The sequence below is a fragment of the Silene latifolia genome, chromosome 10 (assembly GCF_048544455.1).
Source record: "Silene latifolia isolate original U9 population chromosome 10, ASM4854445v1, whole genome shotgun sequence".
NCBI classification, from domain to species: Eukaryota; Viridiplantae; Streptophyta; class Magnoliopsida; order Caryophyllales; family Caryophyllaceae; genus Silene; species Silene latifolia.
In genome coordinates this window covers 136,594,295-136,616,381 of record NC_133535.1, presented here as the reverse complement: position 1 = coordinate 136,616,381, position 22,087 = coordinate 136,594,295, and the positions used below count along the sequence as shown (strand labels likewise).

Genomic DNA, 22,087 nt, shown 5'->3' with positions numbered 1-22,087 from the left:
TAGGAGTCCATCTCATCATCATCATCATCATTTTCTCCGGTAGTAAACTCGGAGCCTTGAATCAAGTCCTCGGGGTTGAAGGTGAAATCACCTCCACTACCGCCGCTCATGAGACCTCCCGTGAAGTCTCCACTCATGTTTATCACACCGCCATCACCTCCCGTAGAAGCATCTCCCATAAATGCCTCACCGGACCCCGAAGCACCCGCATCACTAGCAAAGTAGGGCCGAATGCCCCCTACCCAATGGGCGTTATGCCCCTCCGGTGGAAAGATAGGGGCGGAAAAGTAGTCCGGTTGGAGGTTAAGACCTCCGTGGACCATTGACCCATCCGATCTCGGGTAGTTCCCATCGGGCCAAGCAAAGTAGGATGCGTGAGGGGCATCAAAGGGCACGCAATCCCGTCTACAAAAGTCGTCGTAGATCGGGTACGTACCGGTGGCTTGATCATAGTAAATACGGTCCAATTTCCGCCCCAAAATATCCCTCTCGCTAGCGGCCTTGGCCGTGGCAATATCCATCCTCTCCATCCACTCGGTGAGAGAAGGTGGTAAGGGAGGATAGGAAGGTTGGCTCGAGGAGGACGCCTCACCTTGTTGGAATTGCCAAGGTGGGGGTTGGTGGGTTTGAGGCGCGGTGTATTGTAGGGAGGAAGGAGTGTCCATTCTACGGTCTCTTGTATATACACGTGGAATATTAGGAGGAGGTTGGTCGGTGGGCGAATCTTCTTCAATGTCAAGGAGGTAGTAATCCTTATCCTTTTCAATTTTGACGGCGGTGACATTGGGAAGTCGGATTGAGTTCTTGTAATTTATTTGCCAATATTCCTTGTCGTCAATGGGGTTGACCTTAAGCCAACCAAGCTTGGTCCCCAAGTAATGCTTAGTCAAATAAGTGTCCCCGGGTATCCAATTCATGGTAGAAAGGTCTACCGGACGGTCCAAATTACGGGCAATACGGGTGATGATGCCACCCACATGTACCGGGACTTTTTGCCCCGGGGAACTAGCAATTTTAAACAAATGAATGGCAAGGTGGTGAGCCACATTAATTCTGAAGGGGGTGGGTTTTGTAAACAAGTAGGACCCCAAGATTTCAAGTTCATTGGTCCGAAAAACCCACGGCTCATCCACCGCTAGGACAGTGCATCCCATGTAACGATGCCACACCCGAATGACGGGGTTGTGGCAACTCATTGCGGGCCTTTTCACGCCAACTTTATCTTCTAGGCCAGAAATCGCTTTCCACACTCGGGAATAATGAAAATCAGCGGGTGGGTTATGTGAAGGGGCATTTTCCAACCCAAACATGTTAGCCAACCAACCCAAAGTAATATTGTGCTCCCGGTTCATAAGTCGGAAACTAAGGGTGGCCACTAAATTCGTTTGTCGGTGTTTTGTAATCCGCAAACTACTCAAAAATTCCCAAGTGATACGGGGGTAAGTATATTCATGCATTGAGTACATCCCTCGCATTCCAACCCCGGCAAAAAGAGCCTCCGTTTCCCTAGCTATCCCAAGGGCCGACAAGGACGGATGATGCAAAAACTTAGTGGGGGGTGAGGGGACGATTTTTGAATAGAATAAACTTACCCTTTTGAGTTTGGGTGGTAAACTCAACCGTAGGAAAGTCCGGATCGGGATTTGTATCACTTGCGGCTCGAGCAATCAACTCCGCTTGATCCCTTGCTACATCCGCTCTTGTCCTTCTTCCCGACATCTTGATGATTAGAGGAGATTGGTGAAGGTAGGGGGAAGTTTGATTGAGATTTGAGGGAGTTAGGGTTAGAAAGGGGGAAAAATAATGGAGGAATGAAGGAGGAAGAAATAAGAAAGAATGAAGAAATAAGGGTGATGCGGGTTTTTAATTTAGGCTGATTGATGCGTTTTGCCGGTGTGCGAACCGGCAGCCAGTCTGCCGGCTGAGCACACCCCCCCTTTTTCTATTTTTTCGAATTTTCTTCAAACAAACTTGACCTCGCTACCGGTGGACCAACCGGCTGCCGGTCCACCGGTAGAACACTCCCCTCACTTGAAATTCCCATATACCAGGTGTGTCCTGCCGGTGAGCCGGCTGCCGGCCTACCGGCAGAACACTACTCCACTTATAAAATCAACTTCTCAGCAACTTTGCATGAGTGCTCTGCCGGTGAGCCGGCTGCCGGCCTACCGGCAGAGTACTCCTCTTCACCAGTTTTCACAATTTTTTCCAAGTCTTCACGTGTGTCCAGCCGGTGGGCCGGCTGCCGGCCTACCGGCAGAACACAACACTCCTTCAATTTCCAACAAAATAATTTGGCCTCGCTGCCGGTAAGGGCACCGGCTGCCGGCCTACCGGCAGGGCACTACACTCAGCTCTTTTTCACTTGTTTTCCTTCAACTTGCTCAGTTTTCTTTAACTCGAAATTCGAGCTATTTTGTTGACCTCGGGATTCGTGTTTTCCACATCAACTCCGACGCATCATGTCGGGATTTCGGGTCAACGAAAATAATTCTTGCTTTCTTCAAATGTGACCTCCGTCACCAATCCAAAGTTTGACAAAGTATGGTTCCAAATCTCTCATTATCTACCTAATATGCATGCTATATACAAATGGTGGTTCTTGAGGAACTCCACCAAACCAAATGACTTCCAAGAGTTTCAATTTGCCCTCTCCTCGGGGAGGGGTTCCCCGAGATAGAGCACTTCAATCAGACCTTTGTTATCACCGTCATAGTAGCGCTTGATTCTTTGACCATTGACCCTAAAAGTTCCTCCTTCTTCACTCCAAAGCTCGAAAGCACCATAAGGAAATATTTTCATCACTTTAAAGGGTCCCGACCATCTTGATTTGAGCTTGCCCGGAAACACCTTGATCTTGGAGTTAAAAAGGAGAACAAGGTCTCCAACACTTATCTCTTTCTTCATAATTTTCCCATCATGCCATTTCTTCGTTTGGTCCTTATAGATTTTGGAGCTCTCATAAGCCTCCAATCTCAATTCCTCAAGCTCATTCATTTGGAGAAAGCGCACTTCTCCGGCGGCATCAAAGTCAAAATTCATCTCTTTAAGAGCCCACCAAGCTTTGTGTTCAAGCTCAACCGGCAAATGACAAGCTTTCCCGTACACAAGCTTATAGGGGGTGGTGCCAAGGGGTGTCTTGTAGGCGGTTCCCAATGCCCATAAGACATCCGGGAGCTTTTGTGACCAATCCTTCCGGCTCTTGTTTGTGACTTTCTCCAAAATGGCTTTAATTTGGCGGCTAGAAACCTCCATTTGCCCACTAGTTTGAGGGTGGTAGGCAAGGGCGGTTTTATGCCGCACTCCATGTGACTCAAGTAGAGCTTTCAAAGTACTTTTGCGAAAATGAGATCCGCCATCACTTATGACTACTCTTGGTGTTCCGAACCTTGGGAAAATCGTGCCTTTGAAAAGCTTCATCACTACCTTGCTATCATTGGTGGGGGCGGCTACCGCTTCAATCCATTTGGACACGTAGTCCACCGCGACCAAGATGTATTCGTTTCCACAAGAGTTGGGAAAGGGTCCCATGAAGTCTATGCCCCAACAATCAAAAAGCTCAATTTCCAATATATTAGTCAAGGGCATTTCACTCCTCTTTCCAATGTTCCCAACCCTTTGGCAAGCATCACAAGATTTAACAAAGTAGTGGATGTCCTTAAACATGGAGGGCCAATAGAATCCACCTTGGAGGATCTTGCCAATTGTTCTAGAGGTGGCCAAGTGTCCCCCATAGGCGGAATTGTGAACCCGGTCGACAATCTCCAAGCCCTCCTCTCTTGAAACACATCTCCGGAACATTCCATCCCCACACTTGCGGAACAAATGTGGGTCATTCCAAAAGTATCTCCTAGCATCATTTCTCAACTTCCGCCTTTCTCTTTGTTCCATTTCATCCGGCAAGAAACCACTTACAATGTAGTTTGCAAGATCCGCAAACCAAGGGGTTTTGACGGTAACTTCCATGAGTCCATCATCCCGTAACCACTCATTGATGGGTCCACTCTTGTCTTGTATCCCATGATCTTCAACGGTCAATCTTGATAGGTGGTCGGCTACAACATTTTCCGACCCGGCCTTATCCTTAATCTCTAAATCAAACTCTTGGAGAAGTAGGACCCATCTCAAGAGTTGGGGCTTTGCATCTTTCTTCACCATTAATTGTCTCAAGGCGGTGTGATCGGAGTAAACCACCACCTTAGACCCAACAAGGTATTGTCGGAATTTCTCCACGGCATGAACAATTGCCAACATTTCCTTTTCGGTTGTAGCATATCCACATTTTGTTTGGTCAAGAGTCTTGCTTTTGTAATATATCACATGATGCTTCTTATCCACAACTTGCCCAAGTACCGCACCAACCGCGAAGTCCGAAGCATCACACATTATCTCAAAAGGAAGGTTCCAATCCAGAGACCGGATTATCGGTGCCGTGACCAATGCTCTCTTCAACCTATTAAAAGCTTCAAGACAAGAATCATCAAACACAAAGGGGGAATCCTTAAGGAGTAATGAGGTTAAGGGCTTTGCTATTTTTGAAAAATCCTTGATAAAACGCCGATAAAACCCGGCATGGCCTAGAAAACTTCTCACTCCCTTAACATTGGAAGGGGGTGACAAGTTCTCTATGACCGCAACTTTGGCCCCATCGACCTCAATACCCCTACTTGAAACGATGTGACTGAGGACAACCCCTTCCTCCACCATGAAATGGAATTTTTCCCAATTAAGGACGAGGTTATGCTCCTCACACTGTTTCAACACACTAGCCAAGTTCTCAAGACCAAGTTCAAACGAGTCTCCATGGACACTAATGTCGTCCATGAAGACTTCCATGCTTTTTTCAAGGAAATCAGAAAATATTGCCATCATGCACCTTTGAAAGGTGCCGGGCGCATTACAAAGCCCGAATGGCATCCTACGGTAGGCATAGACCCCTATTGGACAAGTGAAGGTCGTCTTCTCTTGGTCATCCGGGTGGATGGGAATTTGGAAAAACCTGGAATAACCGTCTAAGAAGCAATAGTATGCATGGCCCGCGAGCCTTTCTAGCATTTGGTAAATGAAGGGAATCGGGAAGTGGTCTTTTAGGGTGGCGGCATTGAGCTTGCGGTAGTCAATACACATGCGCCACCCGGTCACGGGTCTAGTAGGTAGGGTGGTGCCATCCTCTTGTTGAACCATTTGTACCCCCTCTTTCTTTGGTACCACGTGGACCAGACTAACCCATTTGCTATCGGTAATTCGGTATATAATACCGGCCTCTAGAAGTTTCAACACTTCATTTTTCACCACCTCGGCCATCTTTGGGTTAATTCGCCTAAGACCGTCAACCTTGGGTTGACTCCCCTCTTCCAAAACTATTCTATACATGCACAAACTCGGACTTAGGCCCTTGATGTCGTCAATGTTATACCCAAGTGCCCCTCTATGAGTTTTCAAGATTTCCAAAAGCTTATTTTCTTGGGACTCACTTAGGTTAGCATTAACGATCACCGGGTAGGCCTCTCCCTCATCAAGGAAAGCATACTTGAGTGAGGGAGGCAAGGGTTTGCGTTGTACCTTTGGAGGGAGAAAGCCCTCCACTTTCTTCAATAGTTCCTCATCAACTTCATGGTCCTCCTTCATTGCCTCATCATGCAAAGAGATTTGAAAAACCTCTTCCATCTCCGCTTCTTCACGGGCTACTTCATGTACCACCTCATCTACCAACTCAATAGTGCTCAACCTTTCCATCTTTGGTCCTTTCATCAAGTTCGGTAGGTTAAATTCGACGTTGTTGCCCTCGATTTGGAAGGTTAGCCGCCCATTCTTCACATCAATGAGAACTCATCCGGTAGCCAAGAATGGCCTACCAAGGATGATGGGAGTGTGGCTATCCTCCGGAATATCGAGGACAACAAAGTCGGCGGGAATTAAAAGCTTTCCAACTTTGACGGGTACGTCCTCAAGCACCCCCATAGGGTGCTTGACGGACCTATCCGCCAATTGGAGAGTCATTGAAGTGGGAGCAAGGTTTTGAATTCCAATTTTCTTGGCAACCTTCAAAGGAATAACACTTACACTTGCTCCCAAATCACAAAGAGCTCTAGATATGGGCACACCACCTACTACACATGGGATTGAAAAGCTCCCCGGGTCACCAAGCTTAGTGGGCATTTTATTAAGGATATGAGCACTACATGCCTCTTCCATAGCCACTATTTCTTGGCCACCCAAGACTCTTTTCTTTGTCAAAATATGTTGACATGTTCATTATCACCTCCGTAAAGGGTAGGGTAACCTCAAGATTCTCAAGCATGTCACAAAACTTGGCATACTTAAGGTTTTCCCTACTCTTTATGGCTCTTGAAGGGTAAGGAATTTTAGGAACAAGTTGGGAATTTGAAGATACCTTTGGAGGAGTCGAATTCCTTGTTACCTTTTTAAGTTGTTGCAAAGGTACTTCTTCAATAACTTTCTCCTCATAAGGGAGGTCTTCAACATACCCATCAACATCCTTGCCCTCTTGAATTACCCTTCTAGACAAATCTTCACAAGCCTTCTTTCCTTTCTTGACTTCACTAGCTTTTGCCAATGGTTCAATGGGTGAGCTTTCCTCTTCACCATTCACTTCCAATTCATTCTCCTCGGGATCTTCATCAATTTCTACCACAAGGTCCTTGTAGGGGTCCTCAAGCTCTACACCACTCCTTAGCACTACCGCATGAGCATGGTGGCTATTTGAGGCATCCTTGGAGCTTTGTCCTTGGGCCAACAAACCACCGGGCGGCCGTTGAGGGTTAGCCATAGCATGAGAAGCCATCCTAGATTCCATTTCCCTCATGTCCTTAAGGAAGATAGCCCTCAAGTTTGCTTGTTCTTGTTGAGTAGCTTTAGCAAAATTAGCTATCTCTTGGCTATGTTGAAGTTGCATGTTCTTTATCATCTTCAAAAGCTCAACTTGAGAGAGCTTACCTTGGGGTTCTTGATAAGGTTGGTTGGCTATGGGTAAAGGGAACCCATAGTCATACCGAGCATTGGGACCTTGGTTGTTGTTTTGCCCCCCTTGGAAGTTAGCTCTAGGACCATTATTGTTGAAGTTTGATCCTTGACCTTGTTCTTGAAACCCTTGAACATACCCTTGCCCAAATCCTTGGTTTGCTTGATTCACTTGATTCCCTTGGTAAAACCCTTGGTTGCCTTGATTTCCACCAAAATCTTGGTATCCTTGTGCTTGGTTCCCATAATTTTGGTTTTGATTATTGTTTGGCCATTGGTTTTGATTCCCGGGATTAGGTCTTGGGTTGGGGAATATTCCCCTTTGTTGAGCAAAACCGGGTGGGTTGGTTGGGGCTTGTGGTTGAAGGTGTTGCGGGTTTTGAACATTGGTGCTTTTGTAACTAAAGTTGGGGTGGTTCCTCAAACCGGGGTGGTAGAAATTGGTATTTGGATTGTAGACGTTTGGGTTGTTGTAAGGTGGTCTTGTGGGTCTTGAATTGTTGCTAAAGCCTTGAAAAGCGTTAACCTCTTGAACATTCTCTTCATAGAACCCATTGTAATTGTTGCCACACAAGTCATAAGTATGACCACTTCCTCCACAAAGTTCACAACTTGCGACTTGAGCCACTTCTTCCATGGGTGCCCCATATGAGGTTGCGGCTTGGTTCACTTGATTTCTCGAAAACTTCTCAAATTATTTTGTGAGTAAGTCGAGATTGGCATTTGTCTCGGAGTTGGAGGCGTTTTCCTTAGGAAAATTCCCATTCCTTCTTAGCATGTTTCCTCTAGAACCATAGTTTGCCTCCGAATTTACCATTTTCTTGATCAATGCGGCGCCCTCTTCATCACTCAAGTGATAAAATCCTCCCCCTGCGGAGGCATTTACCATCTCCTTAGTCCTTGGTAGCAAAGTTTGGAAGAATGTTTGAGTGATGTACCGTTCCGGTATTCCATGGTGGGGGCAACTTGCTATCAAGTCTTGATAACGGTCCCAAGCTTCACCCAAAGACTCTCCATCCTCTTGTTGAAACGTATGAATCTCATTACGGAGCATCGCGGTCTTTGAGGAGGGGTAGTATTTGGCCATGAATGCTTTAGCCAAGGCATCCCAAGTAGTGAAGGTATCCGGTGGGTGAATGTTCAACCATCGGTCCGCTTTGCCCGTCAATTAAAACGGAAACAACATCATTCTCAAGGTGTCTTCGGACACCCCATTATTCTTCATCATTGAAACTTTCCTCTTAAACTTCCGGAGATGAGCATGGGCATCCTCTTCAATATGCCCCCCGAACAAGTCCTTCTCAATTAACCCAACTTGGGCGGGATGCATTTCAAAGTTGTTTGGGGCCAAGGTGCCAAAATTGATAGGGTTACATGAATCATTATGGTTAGGCCGGTTATGATCTCTAAAAGCCATTTATGGTGGTGGATTTGGTATTTGATGTGGTGGTGTTTGAGGTGGGCTATTATAATTAGGGAAGTTATGAAAAGGGTTTTCTAGTAGAGTCTCAATTGTGAGGTTTGGTTGAAGTGTGGTTGTGGTATCAATATTTTGTGGGATGTGTGAATTTGGTTGGTCCAAGTTTGCTTGAGGGGAACTATTCCTAACTCTCTCAAGGGTCCTTGTCCTCAAGGTTCTAAAAAGCCTTTCGGGGTCGGAGTTGAAGAGAAGAGCTTGGTGGTTCCTTCTAGGCATGCACTTGACATATCGTTAGTATCCTAGTGTTTTTACACACTAGGGGAAGGCAAGAAATCACACACTATACAAAGAACACACAACTACTAAAACAAACTAACAATTGAGATAAGACTAAAGCAAAGACTCTAAGCAAAAACTAAGCATAACCTAACGCCATCCCCGGCAACGGCGCCATTTGATGGGTAAGTTTTCAACGGTGGGGTCAACACACTTACCACCAACAATAATAACCCAATTTAGTTGTAAATCGAGGTCGAACACGAAGACAGCGGGGGTTTCTACTTAGCCTAACTAAGGGTCAAGTCTAGTCAAAAATGAAGGAAAAGGTTTTTGATTTTAACTACTAGAGCAACTAAGTAAACGATTGAATGAAGGTGAATACGATTGATTAAGAGACTAGGGTCTTCGGGGTCACCTAAATGAACTAGGGGCGACAAGTCGATAAAATAGTCTAAGGTGAGGGTTCATCCTAGAGGAGGTTACCAACTTTCGTTGAGCAACAACTATTTCAAAATATGCAACAAGACCACCAACAAATTTTCATTCAAAGGAGGAATTAAGTTATTAAGACAAAAAGACACAAGCTTTCACTCACACAATTCGTCAAACACCTTGTATGCAATGCTAAGAAAGACAAATTCCTACACCAAAGACTCAAAACTTATCAACTAATCATGCCCACTAATCCTATTTAGGCTCCCCCTAAACCCTAGAAGGGTAACTACTCACTCATGTTGGAATTAATCATGCTAATAAGAGGAGAAGAACAAACAACACAAAGAGAAAACATGGAGATGATTACAGCAATTATAAGAGACAAAAAACAAATGTAAACAAATGATTAACAAGTAAATAAGAGAGGAGATATACCAACACAAGTAAAGGTGATTGCTTGATTGAATAATAATAAGGAAAACCTTCAAAATCCCCCAATACAATCTTCAAAAACCAAGTGTAAACAATTGATTCTTACTAATACTAACTAATTTTACTAAGTAATTAATAATTATTAAGGAAAGATTAAAGCTTGATTAAGGAAAGATTACAAATAAATATGGAAAATTCTCAGATCTAGGGTTGTGTGTACAAAGGGTTTAAGGAGGGGGTATTTATAGGCTTGCCCAAGATTAAGAAGAAAAGAAGAGAAAAGCCCAATTCGCCTGCTGCTGCGTTCTGCCGGTGGACCGGCTGCCGGCGCTCCTACCGGCAGGGCGGCCAAAATAACTCCAACTTTGGAAATTTAGCTGGCAAGTGTGTTCTGCCGGTGGATCGGCTGCCGGCCTGCCGGCAGAACACTACCTTCAGAGTCTTCAAATTCCCTTGATGTTGCGTCTTGCCGGTGGACCGGCTACCGATGCTCCAACCGGTAGCGAGGTCAAGCTTCTTTTCCTCTTCCAATTCAATTTAATTCAGGATGCTATGTTCTACCGGTAGGCCGGCTGCCGGCCTGCCGGCAGAACACTACCTTCAGATCATTTCTTTATTTTCCTTGGCAAGGCTTGGGACGTGTTCTGCCGGTGGCTAGACCGGCTGCCGGCAGAACACAACATACAACATTTTTCACCTCTTCTTCATGTAAAGGCATTGGAATGCCCTTTCTTGCCCCGATTCCTCTATACTCGACTCGGTTCCTGCAAAAGGATACACAAAATAACAAGTACGGGGATTGGGCACAAAATGCAAGGAAAGACACACGAAACCGACTCGATATGAGTCGGAATGCATAAAAGAAAGAGGGAAATAGGGTGTAAATAAATCATATATCACTGAACTTGTGTGGTTTTGTTGTGTTGTTTGTTTCTGTTGGGTCTGCCGTGATCCATTATGGTGAGCAGTCAGTCTTAGCAGGTTGTGGTTTGGATCATAGTTGGTCGCTTGGATGGATGAGTCTATCACGAGTCACGACAGAAGTAGTCTCACATAGCTTATAATGGTTTTGAGTTGTATCTTTTATAACGTCAGTTGTTTGTAAATCACTTGTAATATAATATAAACATTCTTTTATCGACATTTGATTATTACTGTCCTCGAGCAACCGAGATGGTAACGCCCTTATATGCTAGGGAAGGCCTTGTTAAGGCTCCTTGGTATATAGGGGTGTTACATAGGAGGCCGATGAGGGGGCTGGTCAGGGGTGGAGGAAGCAGGTGGAAAAGGGGTAATGGAAGGGGGAGGGATAACATCATGGAACCAGTCAGCCGTGGTAAGGGGAGGTGTGACAGAGGGCTCGATGAGGACAAGAGATGGGTATGGAAAATCATCTTCCACGAATTTGACATGGCGTGAGGCATAAAGACGATTAGTACTCGGGCCGAGACAAAGATAGGCACTCCGAGTTAGAGAATACCCAACAAAAACGCAAGGCATGGAACGAGGCTCAAGCTTGTGTTTAGTATAGGGTCGGAGCCAAGAATAACACTTACATCCGAAACTTCGTAGCTTGGAATAGTTGGGAGGCGTCTGTAATTTAAGGTAGGGTGATTGACTGTGTATGGTAGGGGTGGGCATACGGTTAATCAAGTAAGTAGCAGTAGCAAAGGCATACGACCAAAAAGTGTCAGGGAGCCGTGCTTGAGATAAAAGAGCCAAGCCGATTTCAACGATATGACGATGGCGGCGTTCCGAGTAACCATTATGCTCTGGTGTATGTGGAGGTGTCGTGATATGTATTATTCCATTGTTGGCAAGGGAAAGCGAAAGTTTTATGTACTCACCTCCATTGTCGAAAAAAACTTGGATAATTGGTAAATGAAAAAATTTCTCAACAAGTTTTTGAAAACGGTTGAAAACTTGAGTCGTGTCGGACTTATTTTTAATAGGAAAAACCAAATGTATTTGGTGAAATAATCAACGAAAATAAGGTAATATTTAAAACGATCATAAGAAAACACGGGAGAAGTCCAGACATCGGTAAATAGCAATTGTAAAGGTGCACTACTCTTTATTGATGTTTGCGAAAAGGAAAGCTTATGACTCTTGCTTATATCGCAAGAATTACAATTGGGCGGAAAAGTATAAGGAATAGCTAAATTATAAGTAGTGCGTAAATAATCAATAATAGGTTTGGACGAATGTCCTAATAGGTGGTGCCAAAGATGACCGTTGGAGAGGTGAGTGGTGTGTTCTTGTGCGGTGGGAGGAAGCCATTCATACGTGCCACTAGTGTTGATGGTTCCCTGAAGAAGAACAAGATCCGTCTTCATAGCCTTGACAAAAAAAACGAGGTGGATGAGAAAACAAAATAATCATCGTTGTCTTTGCAAAATTGAGCGACGGAAATGATATTACGAGAAATGTTAGGGGCACATAAAACATTGTTAAAAAATAAAGAAGAAGAATTGTGAGAAATAGAAAAAGAGTCAGTATGAGTAATTGGAATACCGGAGCCATCGCCAATAATTATATCATCATGACTGTCATAAGGAGTATGGAGAGCCAGAGTGTCGAGGTCATTGGTGAGATGGTGAGTGGCCCCTATATCAAGAAGCCACGATTTTGGAGAAGGAGGGGTCTGTTGGTGAGCAGAGTGGACCTGTGGAGGAGCTGGTGGTGACGAGTTGATGGTGGAAAGATGATACTAGGATAGGCTTTCTTGAACTTGTAACATTGGGATATTACATGTCCAACAATGCGGCAATACTGACATTTGCCCTTAAAGGGATTGGGAGAGGCGGAAGCAGGGATGGTTGGGGTGTGGGTGTTGGTGACAAGAGTGAGGTTGGGTGGTGGCTAACGAGGGGCATCACGATTGTTATGGGAGCGATAGGCAGCAAGGTTTGCAGAGGCGGAAAAGGGGGCATGGTGGGTGGTCTGATTGTTGGTAATTTCGAAGTTGATGAGTTTTGCTTCAAAAGTAATTGGTTCATCACGAGCCATAATTGCATCGATGATGGGTTTAAAGGTATCACAATCAAGACCTTTTAAAGTCTTGGAAATAACATCCTCATGGTCCATGAGTTTGCCCATTATAACGAGTTGATCGGTGCAAGCTTTGATGGCTTGCATATACTCCGAGATGAATTGGGTGTTTTTGGTGAGAGAGTTCAGGCGTTCTTTGATTTGGAGGATATGGCCTCGAGATGGGTTTGCGTAAGTGGTAAAGAGAATTTCCGGTGCTTCTTGGGAGGACTTGGCACGGATGATGAGTAGGGATACAGTGGGAGGAATGGTACCAGGAAGAGCACCATAGAGAAGCCCGTCTTGGCGTAACTAGGTGTGATGGGCAGGGTTGGCGACGGTGGTGGGTTCAGGCTTGGGTTCAATGGCAGTGGCAACGGGTATGATGGTGATGCTGGGTGGTGGCAGGGAATGACTGCCATCAAGAAACTTGACAAGGTCATACCCAAAAAGGATGGATTCAATTTGGGTTTTCCATGGGAGGAAGGTGAGTGGGGTTGTAACACCCCCTCATACCAAGGTACCTTAACAAGGACTACCCTAGCATGAAAGGTTGTTACCATCTCGGTTTCCCGAGGTTAGTATATCAAAGTTACCAATTCCAAATAATCTTTATTAAAGTATAAAGAGTTAGTGATTACATGTTTCCAACACTAAACCAAAGTATAACTCTGAAAGGTCAAACAACTACAAAGAATGCAAGCTAAGTCTCTTGACGGCGGAAGCTAGACTCGAGTGATGACTCCCCATGACTGTCCCATAGCTAAACATCTGCATTACCTGTCATAATCTGCTCACCATCCCTAAATGGATCACCGCAGGTTTTACAAAACAACAACAACAACAATGGGGTCAGTACCATTCAATCAAGATAAGACAAACAAACAATGTAACCGGCTGATCATCCTCCATCCCCGGTCTCCCGATCTCACACAGTAACCGACTACACACCGAAGTGTGTAGCCCTGCCAGATTACCCATCGCAACAGGTAATCCTCGCCGCCAGTGGGTGACCGCATCCCATCCCCACCTAGTCCAGCTCATCAACGAGCGACTAATAATCCCTGTCCCTTAATGTACACATCCCCTCCCGTGACGGGTTCCACGGAGGGCGAACTAGAGTGTGAAGCCACTCCCGCAAGTGACTCCACCACAATCACACAACACCACAGCATCACAGCTGTCACAACACCACAACCGTCACAATACAACCACATAACCACCGCCAACACAACACCCATACTCCGATGATCAGCATATAACAAAAATTACAACACAAGCATAGTCTTAAACAATTAACAGTAACTGAGTAGAGAAACCCTACCTTTTCGCAATCCGCTATGCTGCAATCAATCATACAATATGCATAACAATTACCACACCGTCACCTACAACAATGATAATCAACAATCACATAACGCAAACACTATATGCAAAACCCCATTCCCCCCAAATTCATAATTAAAGACAAACCCTAGAATAATCATCAATAAACATGGGGATAAAGACTTACCGACGGAGGAATAAAGGATCGAATACGATTGCTACAATTATCCACACACACAGAGGAGAGATTCAAAGTGATTAGAGCGTCATACGATGATTAGGTTTTGTAAATTATGTTTAGGAAACTGCTTAACGAAATATATATATCGTTATAATTTCTTCCGAATCAAACCGCTGAAATATTACTCGCCAGACCGGATACTCGGTCGAGTATAGAGTATACTCGGCCGAGTATCCTCTACTCGGTCGAGTATCATCATACTCGGCCGAGTATTCCTCGGCAGAAGCTAAACAGAACATACACTTAGCACTACTCGGCCGAGTAGGCTCTACTCGGTCGAGTACTTAGCTTAATAAAATCCGTAGTATTACAGGGGTGAGTTTCTCGACCATCGAAAGGTTGATGAGGACGAGAGGCTGTGAGGGGTCGGCTGTGTTGTTGATGGAGGTTTGGGAAGTCATTGTCGATTGAATTGGGTATCGAGTTAGGGATCGTAAAAGGCTGATAGCATATAGAATTTATGAAAAGGTTATTTTGTATTGAATTATGAATAGATACAACGACTATGTTATTTATACAAAGAGACGGAACCCTAAGATATTGAAACTTTACAACTTGAAAGACAAGAAAGAAATAACCTAAGATATCAAACTCGATACAAAAGATACTAATAAAGATACAAAAAATATTAACAAGAAATATCAGAAAAATTATTTCCTAATAAGCTGAACTGTGCTGAAATGAATTGAATAGAGCTGAGCTGAACTGAAATGAGCTGAAAATTAGCAGAAATAACAGGGTCTATGGCCCTCTTCTTCTTCTTCTTCTTCTTCTTCTTCTTCTTCTTCTTCTTCTTCTTCTTCTTCTTCTTCTTCTTCTTCTTCTTCTTCTTCTTCTTCTTCTTCTTCTTCTTCTTCTTCTTCTTCTTCTTATTATTATTATTATTATTATTATTATTATTATTATTATTATTATTATTATTATTATTATTTTTTTTTATAAAAGGATGCGCGCAGCTTTCATTAAAAGGAAAATAAAAGTTTACATGAAATTGGTGGGGAGCCGAGAGACAATCTGGGCTCCCACACCCTTAGCAACATCAATGCTAAGTCTAGTAAAAATGTAAGCGGCCACCCGAGCTCCTGCATCCTGAGATACCGAGAATTTCTGGATCCGCTTGAGCAAGGCAACAACATCCGAACCCAGCTCCCAAGTGATTATTGTTGTTGTTGTTGTTGTTGTTGTTGTTGTTGTTGTTGTTGTTGTTGTTGTTGTTGTTGTTGTTGTTGTTGTTGTTGTTGTTGTTGTTGTTGTTGTTGTTGTTGTTGTTGTTGTTGTTGTTGTTGTTGTTGTTGTTGTTGTTGTTGTTGTTGTTGTTGTTGTTGTTGTTGTTGTTGTTGTTGTTGTTGTTGTTGTTGTTGTTGTTGTTGTTGTTGTTGTTGTTGTTGTTGTTGTTGTTGTTGTTGTTGTTGTTGTTGTTGTTGTTGTTGTTGTTGTTGTTGTTGTTGTTGTTGTTGTTGTTGTTGTTGTTGTTGTTGTTGTTGTTGTTGTTGTTGTTGTTGTTGTTGTTGTTGTTGTTGTTGTTGTTGTTGTTGTTGTTGTTGTTGTTGTTGTTGTTGCTGTTGTTGTTGTTGCTATTTTTATTATTATTATGATTATTATTATTATTATTATTATTATTTTTATAAAAGGATTCGTGCAGCATTCATTAAAATAAAAATAAAAGTTTACATGAAATTGGTGGGGAGCCGAAAAACAATCTGTGCCCCCACACCCTTAGCAACAACAAAGCTAAGTCTAGTGAAAATATAAGCGGCTACCCGAGCCCCCGCATCTTGAGATACCGAGAATTTCTGGATCGCCCTGTTCTTTTGGACTTAATTTCAGTTCTAATAAGTTCAGTTCAGCTCTATTAAGTTCAGTTCAGATAGTTCAGCCTTATTCAGTTCAGTTTATATTAGTTTATTTCAACATTAATATTAATATTATTATTCTTATTGATATTATTATTATTATTATTATTATTATTATTATTATTATTATAATAATAATAATAATTATTATTATTATTAATGTATTTACTATTGTTATTATTATTATTATTGTTATTATTATCATTATTATATTATTTTTATACTTATTATATTACTATATTATTTTTATTAATAATTATTTCGTATTGTTTATATTATTATATTTACATTTAATATATTTATTATTATTATTATTATTATTATTATCATTATTATTATATTATATTTATTAATTTATTAATATATTTATTATTATTAATATTATTCATAACATATTTATTATTATTATATCTAATATTATTATATTAACAAGTTATTATATTATATTTATTGTTTTATTAATATTCATTTTTATTAATATTATTAATCACATATTTATTATATTAATCAATATATATATATATATATATATATATATATATAAAAGAGGCTTTTTTCAGGAAATTCTAGAGACTCCAACTTTTGTAAAACACCTATATACTTTAAATATTAATATGTACGAAAAGATAAAAATTTGGCCACACAGATAATGCAAAAGAAATAATAATTATATTATAATTAATCACAACTGACAAAAGATTTATTTTCTTGAATTTGTTAAGAACTAAAACACTAATTACAAAGTAATACATATATATACTCCGTATGACTTGATAACACATAACAAAAAGAGATCAATTTTTGTACCCTTTTATTCTTTAGCTTTTCTACCTTCTGTTATTTTGCATCAAGATGAATGCTTTGTTTTTCATATTTCTTTGCAATGTCGATAGACTATAGTTGTACAATTTTTTGGATGATGTATATAATAATGTATATTATTTTTCGTAACAATTTCGTAGTTTTTACCGTTATACTAATAGATGTTTTATTGTTCTACAACTATAGTTATGGACGATCTAGCAATAACAAAGGGACATTTTTTTCCTAGCATAATGATTTGAACAATAAACCAGAATGAAGACACAAACAATATCGTTATCATTAAGAAGGAGATGTTGTAAGATCTGGCCTGTTTTATTGCTAAGGTTTAATCAAGTCTCGCTTATCAATAGGACCAACTTCTATTTTCTTGCTAAGGTTTAATCAGTATCTCTTCAGACTTTCCAAGTTCAGTGTTTTCGGCTTTCCATTGTACGCGGGTTAGAAACATGTATGGTGCATTGGTGCCTTAGGTGAAATGTATGTATTCTATGGATTAACGACACAAAATCAAGTCCACTAATTATAATGTCTTTTCAATATTGTCCACTAACAATTACTCCCTTGCTTTTGCCTCAAATACCAAGGAAAAAGAAAGGGGTCAATTATAACATGACAATGGACAAAATTGCGTGTTACTCTTTTATTTTTTAGCTTTTCTACCTTCCGTTAATTTGCATCAAGATGAATGCTTTGTTTTCATATTTCCTTGCAATGTCGATAGACTATAGTTGTACAATTTTTTGGATGATGTATATGATAATGTATATTATTTTTCGTAACAATTTCGTAGTTTTTGCCGTTATACTAATAGATGTATAACAAAGGGACATTTTTTTCCTAGCATAATGATTTGAACAATAAACCAGAATTTTTTAGTGGCTTCGTTGGTAAGTGTTTTTCTTAGTTTTTTGTATATGTCCAAATTCTTTAGTTATTATGGTAGTTTATACTACTATGGTAAGTCAAAATTAATTTATATTAATCAACACGTTTTACAATATCATATTAGAGTTTTATGAAAAGTGCAAAGTGATTTCCCTAACAAATATAGTATATGAGATATACATAATTAACATAAATTGGCTTCATAAACTCCACGTCTATACAGATAGTGAAAAGTAGTTTATACTACTATGGTAAGTCAAAATTAATTTATATTAATCAACACGTTTTACAAAATCATATTAGAGTTTTATGAAAAGTGCAGAGTGATTTCCCTAACAAATATAGTATATGAGATATACAACATAAATTGGCTTCATAAACTCCACGTCTATACAAATATAGTATTTGAACACTGGTTTTTGCAATAAAAATCATATTTTGAGTTCTTATAAGCATTAAGCCACCAGTAGGTCTCCTGAGAGACGGTCTTTCAATAAGTTTATTGAGAAAAATTAAATAGGTACAAATGAAAAGGTGGTATTAAAGGTAATATAATAGGTATAAATCATGATTCACGATAAAATGGGTACCTTCATTATGTAAATAGGTACGAAATTACCATTGTTACAATAAACAACAAAAGGGTCACGTAATACAAAAAACTTATTTAAATACCGTCTCGATTTATACCGCACCAAAATTTTGAAGCGCAGGTGTATGTAGAAATCTGTCGATTCATAATCAGTGAGAAGTTGGAAAATTTATAGTTCTTTTAAAACTATATATTAATCAATGAGTACTAATTAACTCCTCGATAATTTGAATTTGTTGAATATGTATGATAAAATCCTAATTATAGGGCTTATATCTCACACTGTCACACAAATACCACCAACCTAGACTAAGAATTTAATTTACATCTATGCCATAAGTTAGAACCTTATGTAGGAATTCCTTGAATATTTTTATACGTTTCTCATAATCTCACCTAAAAATAAGACATTATTTAGTTGCCCGTGCAACGCACGAAGAGGCTTTTTCCAGGCAATGTAACCTCGGGGCTAAATTCCATTATTATAAATTACGCAGGTTATAGATATTCCATATTTTACCACTTAAGTTAAAAATAAGACATTATTTAAAAACCTGTGCAACGCACGGGCACAAAATCTAGTAAGTTGTTGTTGTTGTTGTTGTTATTATTATTATTATTATTATTATTATTATTATTATTATTATTATTATTATTATTATTATTATTATTATTATTATTATTATTATTATTACTATTACTACTATTACTATTATTATTATTATTATTATTATTATATTCTTTATATATCTTATTAGATTATTATTATTAGATTATATTAATATATTATTATTCTTAATTAATAATAATATTATAATATTTATTATATAATAGTATTTATTATTATTGGTATTATTATTATTAGTATAATATTTTTATTATTATTTCAGTTCAGTTCAGTTAAGATTTGTTCAGTTCAGTTCAGTTTAGTTTAGTTTAGTTCAGCTTCATTAAGTTCAGTTTAGTTCAGTTTAGTTCAGTTCAGCTCCATTAAATTCAGTTCACTTCAATTCAGTTCAAACAATTTAACTCCAAAAGAACAGAGACTAATTCCACTTTTGTGATATAAGAATTTTAAGTTAATGTTAACATATGATAAGAAGATTGAAGGACTTTATATGGTTAACTTTGTCTTAAATTTCGTGGATAATGTATACATGTCGTACTCTGATGTAACTCCGAAAAAAGAGTCCCTCATCCCGCTGTCTCTCCCCCACAAAGATTGTAGATCGTATAAGAAGAATTACATATTTACATCATATGATTTGAAATTTTGAATCAAAAGCTTCAGGTATATTCTTTATATATATATATATATGTTGATTTTTAAGCTATGATCATGATGATGATGATGAGTTTTATTTATACGGTTCATCATATGATTTGATGATGATAGATTAAGCATGAATTCATGGTTTATTGTAATAACTTTGTGGGTTTTTGGATTAAAGTTGTGTTTTTTTTTCATTCTTATTCTTAAGATTGAATTGAATTTGGTGCCACTTTGTTGCAGATAAAACAAATCGGGTGTTTTAGATTTGTTTTCTCAGCTGTGAACGTTTGTTATTCATCACAACTTGATTCTACTGTTATTATCATTTTCTAATGCACAAATTATTCTTTAAGACCGTCTTAAGTTATGACGACACTCATTCAATTTATTGTGTTTTTTTATTTTTTATAGAATGTACAAGCACAGTTGTCATTCAAAGAGCAAGGATTTGAAATTGTACTTCCCTGAATTATTATTATTATTATTATTATTACATCTTCTTAGATTGCTGGTTTTTAGGTCTGCTTTATTATCTAGTCAGTTTTGAGTTTTTGACAATATTGGCATGTAGTTTTTTTTAATCTGGTTGGTACATGGGATAGCCATAGTTAAGATCGATCTATCGTTATAACTGTTGGTAGAGGTTTGTTTGTTTTACCTTATTGCTGACTGCTGACTGAAAATTCGTCTCATTGATGTAGGAACTGCAGTAGGGAATTACAACTTCGGCAATGGCAAATGTAGCAAAATGCCCTAGGATGACACCGTGCCTTGTTGGACGTCTTCAGGAAAGTATAATGCGTAGGAATCATATTCATTGTTTATCAGATGAATTGTTGATGGAGATTCTACGACGACTTCCCAACAGCAAGTCTGTTATGCAATGCAAGTTTGTCTGCAAACGTTGGGCGGCTCTGACCTCCCATTCTTGGTTCATTTCCCAATTCATTGACCTTAAATTTGGTGATAGCGTCTCAGGTACTGGCAATAATGGTAACTATTTGAAAGACAGACATCAAACATATGCTATTATCATGTGGTACAAACCTGATAGATTCCCTAAGCTCTGGCAAGGATCTGAGATTTTCTTTAGGCCTTCCATTTTCAATTCTCAGGATTCCTCATTCTCCCCATTCACCCATTGTCTCACGGATGATAATCCTTCAGTGACGCTGGTTGCGACTTTCAGTGATTTGTTACTGTACTCTCGACATGAGAAAGACAAGAAGTATAATTACTACATTAGTAATGTACAAACCAGGTTGTAGTTTGAGCTTCCGCCACCTCCATACTACTATGGCAGGGTCATTCACGTTGGCTTAATATGCGATCCATTCTACTCCAGTGATAGGAAAATCGCTGTAAATGCTGCATATCGTTATAGCATTGTTGTTATGCACTGCACAACAAGACCTTCATCAAAGTTCATCGCACATGTGTTATCATCTACAAACCATGGTGATAATCACTGGTGCGACCGTGTTTTGTCATTACCACAAACATGTACATTAACGGACACTTACTCTTCCTTTTGCTTTGATGGAAAGCTTTATTTTACATGTCGTGACGGCATATTTGGATTTAATCAAAATAGTATTGAATTTGATGACGAGATTCAATGTCATTTAGTCAAGTGGCCTGCTGGCATGTCACTCTTCCTACACCGTGTGGATGTTTCCCAAGAGAATTTGAAGGTTTCTTGTCTTAAGCCTGATGTTGCACTGCTTGTATGGGTCCTTAAGGACTACAAAACGAGTCATTGGATGTTGCAGCATAAAATTGAAACATGAGACCGCTTGTCACCATGTTCTTGGATGACTAAGAAACTTGAAAAGTGTTCATTGGGTCGATTATTAATTGATGTGCTGGGTTTCCATCCTACTAGTTGTGATGTTATTTATTTGCTTACTCCTGGCTATATATTCTTATGCAACCTCTCAACAAGGACCTTAAGGCTAGCATGTCGTGTTCCTGTTGCTGTTGCAGAGAGGCGTAAACGATATTTGAAGACACCCTATGATTACCCTGTGATGCTCAGGTGCTGGCCAACACCACTTACACGCCTTTCTCGGCCTTGAAGGATCGTATTTCACGGTGAAAGGTCCACCGAACAACTTGTGAAAGTGATAAACCGCTATCTTATTATTTGTTTTTTTGCTTCTTTTTGTCTTGTATTTGTGCTTTTTATGATACTTTGTTTTTCAGCCGGTCTCTTGGCCTTCTTCTTTATCTAAATAAACTTCTTTTTTTAAATGATTATGTGTGAAAAATGCTCACAAGCCATCGCTACTGTTATCTTTTGTAATTAGATTTTGTTGGATAATTGTGATGACAAAAATCGTATCGACCAAGATTTGCAAATCAAAGGAGGGGACGGGGTTGAGGTATTGTCACTTTGGGTCCTTTAACCTTGCTATGATATCTTAACAAATACTCTGGCGTAGGTAGTAATTAGTCATGTGTAAAAAATGGAGCATGTGCTTATTGTGCGTAGGTAGTAATTAGTCAGTATGTA

The 22,087-nt window shown here is 40.0% G+C and overlaps 1 long non-coding RNA gene and 1 other non-coding gene across 2 annotated transcripts; both read left to right on the top strand.

The window, feature by feature from the left end:
• Positions 1 to 7,928: 7,928 nt before the first annotated feature.
• LOC141610363 (small nucleolar RNA R71) lies at positions 7,929 to 8,035 on the top strand. The gene has a single exon (XR_012528268.1). It is a non-coding gene; the product is annotated as a small nucleolar RNA R71 (small nucleolar RNA).
• Positions 8,036 to 19,426: 11,391 nt separating this feature from the next.
• Positions 19,427 to 21,144, top strand: LOC141609219 (uncharacterized). The gene is made up of 2 exons (XR_012527295.1): positions 19,427 to 19,590; positions 20,274 to 21,144. It is a non-coding gene; the product is annotated as an uncharacterized LOC141609219 (long non-coding RNA).
• The last annotated feature ends 943 nt before the right edge of the window (positions 21,145 to 22,087 follow it).